A 6,000-nucleotide genomic window follows, 5' to 3' on the forward strand; every position below is an offset into this window, starting at 1 on the left:
AAAGCATACACCAAGCGATGAGTCACAAACAGGGAAGGGCTTGTATGTCTCTTCACGTAAGTGGATTTATGTGATGTGATTTCAGCTAAGCCAGGGAATTCATCAGTGTTTTGATCATCTGCATCACAGGTCCGTAAAGGCAATCAGCAGGATGCTAATGGTGGTTTCTTACATCTTGCAAAACTCTTCAGGTTCCAGAAACTCTGGCACTGAAGCACTCATGATGCCTGACCATTTTGTAACTGGTGCAGATTTTCATTGCATTCTCATGCAAAGACCAGAATGGGGATAATCTTTCTTCTCTAATAGCAACGCAGCATGCAGTGACATCATACAGCTATGTGAACACACCATTTTTTCTAATGCAGCAATATCAACAGTACCAATGGCTTTCAGATGCTGTTATGAGTTTGCCTTTTCATGCCAGAATAAAAAGGCTAATTTGCTTATGCATAGTATTTCATAAAGAAAATAGAAGTAGTTATAAAGTGGCAGCCTAATTGCTAAGTGAATATATACTTTATAGGCTTTCACTATTACTTGGAGTGTAAGGACCTTCACAGCTACATATAGTTATTTGCTGGAAGAGATCTCCAGCTGTTGTATAAAGCTGGGGAAGTTCACATTTGCTGTTATAAATCTTGAAACTAGGTAGGAGAAACACAATTTAAATACAGTGGAGCTGCAGGAAACTTACATGAAAATTCTTCAGTATTGCTGCAAGTGTACATGTCTAAAGAAAGGAAGGAGTGAATATGCAACAACCTTTTTCTGAGATACTGAGAGAATGAGAAAGTCCAAACCTAGAGCAGAAAAAACCAAGAAGGGAGAAAGCAACTAACTTTCTGTAGTTTGGCTGATTTTTTTAAAAATGAGAGGACTGGAATGAATGTTAAAAAATTATTTCACATAATCATCATTTGTTTATTCAAGTCTTTTGTGCAATTAAGAGCTCGTGAAGTTTCAGTGCATTTCTGTGACCTGTTTCATCATTGTTTTATATGTGTATTGTGCTCTCAATGGCAATGACATTCTCACATCTGTGTAACAGAAGTCTCAGCACATTTTGTCTTGGCTGTTTTTCTCTGCTCCACACCGTTTGTTTCTCATTCATCCCCTTTGTCCTTTACTGTTTTCCTGTTATATGTGTTTTTATGTAACAGTGTATGATTAGAAAATAAGGACTTGACAGAAAACAATGGTAGAGAAATCATTACAAAATTCATATTAGGAATATTAATATTATGTGATATCATTAAGAAAAAAGTGAGATGTTCATGAAATAAAGGAAGGATACTAGGAGTTGCAATGTCTGCTACTCATATATTGTCCTAAGTCCTAGCTACATGCAGAATCAGTATTTGATCTTAACCATACAACAAGCAACATCTGTTACTTCTTAGTGCTGTTTAGAGTGAGCTTCTCACATTGAGAGCAAAAACTTGTCTTTGTAGTCAAGATCCTTCACTGGTGCAGAATTGTTACCTGTCTTAACGATAGGGCTGCCCATCTTTAACATTTGTTCCTAGGGGTGTACGCCATGGAAAGGTGGGTGGATATACATACCTGTGGTGCCCTCTGCTGACAGAACAGCAGCCTAAAGCGATTTGTAACCCAAATTCTGACCTCAACCAAAACGTGTGTCCCAAAATACAGAGCTGACTCCGCAGTACAATCTATTCCAGAGGAGTCACCAAATGCTTTTGTTTCTGATGACAGTGCCCAAAACTGGTAATCCTTTCCCAAGTAAGCAGAATCATACATAGGAGTGATCCAAAGTAAGGGCTGTGTATGTGGGCACTTACAACATACTGCAATGCCCAGATTTCACTGATCTGACATTTCAAATCGAGAAACCAGACCAGATTCCAATCTCTATTTAGTACACTACTTTTTTTTTTACTTTTTTTTTTTTTTTAACTTCATACCATCATGGTGTAACAACTTCCATACTGGAAACAGAAAACTCCTACCTGACCTTCAGAGCTCTAAGAGCTCTTTGGTGCACTCAGGGCATCTGCAGCAGAGACTGCTGGCCCACTGAGGGCAGGTAGGGAGTAGAGAGTAACTGGCATCAACAGCTTATAGGAAGACCTTTATGTACACCATTAAGGACTGATATCCTGTAATGGCATTTCTATACTGTCTTAAAATGTGTCTCATTTCTTTCCCATGTCTGTTTGTCCCTATCACATCTTTATCTAAGGTATTATAAACAACTTCTCCTTCTCCAGAATAAGACACATCATGTCTCCCACTGCCTTGTATCTGTTGGGCAGATCATTTTTCAAATGGTTGAATAACTGTGCCAGTGGTACCTCAGATCCAGAGGTAATAGGACAGATTTCAATTGTGTGGTGCTTTCTGTGAACAATGTTTATACTTGCCAAGGCACCTTTCTACTGCTGGGGTAAACTGTTTGAGGATACTTGAATGCTGATGTGCTTTTTGATTACAAGACAACAGCTCTGCTGGCTAGTAAAGAGGAGTGGGATGGAGGGAGAAGCTTAGTCCTTTATCCTGTACAGAAGGAATTCAATCTTAAACTAGAATGCTGAGAAAACAGTCAAAAGCTGCTCCAACCCAGTGACTGGATGTCAGTGAGTGTTCCAGACTCAATGCTGCCAGAAACACACACAGTTGTTGCAACATTCCTGTTTTACAATTTCAACAAATTTCCCAGCATAAAGTGTTTCTCATGGTTCATAATTATTTCAGTGTAGGATCACGAACTCTTCTCAACATTGCACACCTAGAAATCAAGCATACCTAAAAATCAAAGTTCTATTTTGTTCAGCCAAAGTTCTGTATAACTTCACTACGGATCCGGTCCTTCACACTGCCCAAATTCTATAGTGAACTAACTGGTGTTGAAGCCTTTTCCCCCTGCCTGTATGCCCGTGCTCACTAACTCAATCACTACTGCTGTCTGCATAATCCTTATGAAGTATAAATGAATAATTAATAGAAAAATTGGCATTGATAAAGGTCCTGTTCTAGCTTAGCACTTTCAGGACACCAGCTTGGAAACATAGAAGTAAGAAAAGAATGCAACTTCAGATTAAAAAACCAAGCCTCTGTGGTACCATCATCTCTGAATAGAATCAGTATTGAACACAATTTTTGGAAGGGATTTCTGGTAGCATTTGAAGAGGATCATGGCTCAGATTGTAGCCAGTTTTAAAGGTCTTCTGCACTAACTTTACTGGAATTAAATATGAGAATGGGCCCCATTGGTACGAAATACCACTTGAGTCTTACTACTATTCTGTTTTCCCTCTGCATAAGCCACCCTGGTCACAACTTGGTAAAAGCTATAGAAGTGTGATTAAAAGTGTGGTGTGAAGATTCTCTCCTTAAGAACTACACGTAGACATGGAAAAATCTTTCAGCAAAGCTCTATGTATTTTAAATTAACTATTTTACTGAAAGCTAGTGCTTTCTTATAGTGCAGACAGGCTCTTGTGTCTGTATGCTTCTGCTTATGTATCCAGTTGATGTGGCTGACTGCATAAACTTCATGAAGCATAAAGCACAGTGGGTGACAAACAACCTTATCTAGGTGTCATTTGTTTGTAATGGCAATGAACCTACCATATAATTTCAACATACACTTCTCTGAAGTAGTTGACATGGTCACTGTCACTCATGGTACTGTTGTGTGTGGATATGAAGGTCCACAAAGTGGTAAGTTAAACATGTAGTTAATCCAAATACAGTGAAAAAATAGATGCTTAGAAATATTATTAATGTTTGGGTGTTTTTTAAGGGATTATTTCTCTGGTTGTCTTTTACTTCATTACATATTTTGCAAAAAAGGGGATATTCAATGTTTTTTAATTATTATTCTTTCAGCAGTAATTCCTTAAAATAGCATCTTGTGGTCCATATAACTTACGTTCTGAGTCAAGTATGAGTCTGTATCAGATGGTTTTCTTTATTTATAACAAGGAAATAATCCCTTCTCTAAGAACTGGCCCAATGAAATACAGAAGAATTCTGCCATTAACCTGGACAAGATACTTTTATCTTAAGTTCCTGTGTTTCATAAATGCTGTTATATAACAAACCTAATTGTCCTGGGAGCTATGTACAAAGAGATAAATTACATTCACTTGTATTCTTGGAAACAATTTTACCTCTTGTAAATAACAATGACACAACTAACTGAGGCATGGTTTGAGCAGGTGATTCTTTTTTTTTTTCTGCTATTCCTGGAAAGTTAAATTGAAGAAAAATACTTGCAGAAAGTGAATTTGAGATTATCAAATGGGATAGTTTGCAACAGTGTGGAGAAGAATCCTGCTCCAATCCTCCAAAAGCCATGGGTTTCATGCCTGGTTGATGGCAACTGATCTTCTGGGTCTGTTGCCATCAGCTACAGGAATATTGGTATTGAGATGCCCATCATTTCCATTGGAACTGTTGAGAGTCACCTCCAAATGGAAGTTCTGCAGTTCAGTGCACCCATCCAATGCAGCAGTCACACGTGGCTCAGAGCCCCGTAGCTCAGACAGGCCATCCTGTAGGTCTGCAGTGTGTTGCTGGGTGTCAGTTCAGCATCCCAGGACTTGTCTGCCTGGATGGGTGCAGGTAGTTTGAGCCTTCCCCTGCCTGTGTTCCTGCTTGACTGGATGCAAGCCGTGTCTGCTCCAGAAGTCATGTTGTCACATTAACATGGCACTGAGCCCATGCTCCAGCCAGCCAGACACAGGTCAGCCCCAGCCTAGAAGCCATGTAATCCCTTGGAGTGTGGGTAGACCAGGCACATAATTGGCCATATCGTTCCTACACGAGCCATAAGTGAAATAGCCCAGGACAAGAATGAGTAATTCAAGACTGGTAAATGAACTGTACATTCATGTAGATTTATTGTAAATTCTCCACTCGTGAAACACAAAACCAATCCCAACAATGAAACTTGTACACATTTTTAAAGATTGTGCACTTTACTATTTTATTTTTATTTTTATTTTATGTCACATAGTTGTCTTAATGCAAAAAGAAGCCATAAAGAACCCAGAAGACTAGTATGGGGTTTCTAAGTAAGGGGATCATTAATTTTAAAGTAAAGAATCAATTCCATGTCTCTGTTTAAGGTATAATGTCAAACACTGACAAATAAATGTACAGTAAAGCAGGATCTGGTTTCACTTTAGTGATACTGTGAGTAAGTCGGGGAGTTTGCTCCTCATCTTCTTGAGTTTTCCTATGGGGCTGTACAAAATGCTGCACACTACCTTTGCAGTAGGGACTCAATCCTGCTACCCTTGTTCACCCCAGGAGAAGGAATAAAATGCTTGCAGAGTCAGGCCAAATAAAGCAATTAAATCATTCTGCTCCTTTGATGTTTTCTCCCACTGAGATCACAGTAAAGGAAGTTCCTTATGTTTTAGTAAGTTTGTAAGAGATGAGTTGCTTCTGTCAATTTTTCAAAAAGTTTTCAGGGTCAGGTTATCCAATAGAAATAAATCATTTATTTTAATCCCTCATCAAAATTAAGTAATGCCAAAGGATTTCACTTGGTTTTGTGTTCATTTCCATTATCAAGATCTCTGTTGCAGTTTTAGTTTTGCAATCCTGACTCTGGGGAATTGACTTACATGAATTAAAATTATTTCTGTCACTTAAGATGGCAAGATCAGGAGATGGTATTGTGATGTGAAAATAGTGTGTTATAACTGACAATCAGAGGCTATTTTTGTAATAAAGTGTTTCTAGCATGTTTGTTTCACTTTGTAGTTTTCATACTCTTATCATCCATAATTTTCAGCCTATTGTAAGAAAAATCTGAAGTCCCCCATCTTCACTCGTTTCAAACTTTAAAAGTAAAAATACATTTCCTTTTGCAAGTCCAGGCAACCTCCTGAAAATTCCAATTTTTCTCATGTGTTTAAGTGTATGGATCATTATTCACTAGATTATACTCTTGTATCTCTGAATCAGTATATGCTCTGTGAATATGTTTGTATATAGTATGAAAGTTACCTTTATTTGTAT

This window comes from Molothrus aeneus, chromosome Z (genome assembly GCF_037042795.1).
Source record: "Molothrus aeneus isolate 106 chromosome Z, BPBGC_Maene_1.0, whole genome shotgun sequence".
Lineage (NCBI taxonomy): Eukaryota > Metazoa > Chordata > Aves > Passeriformes > Icteridae > Molothrus > Molothrus aeneus.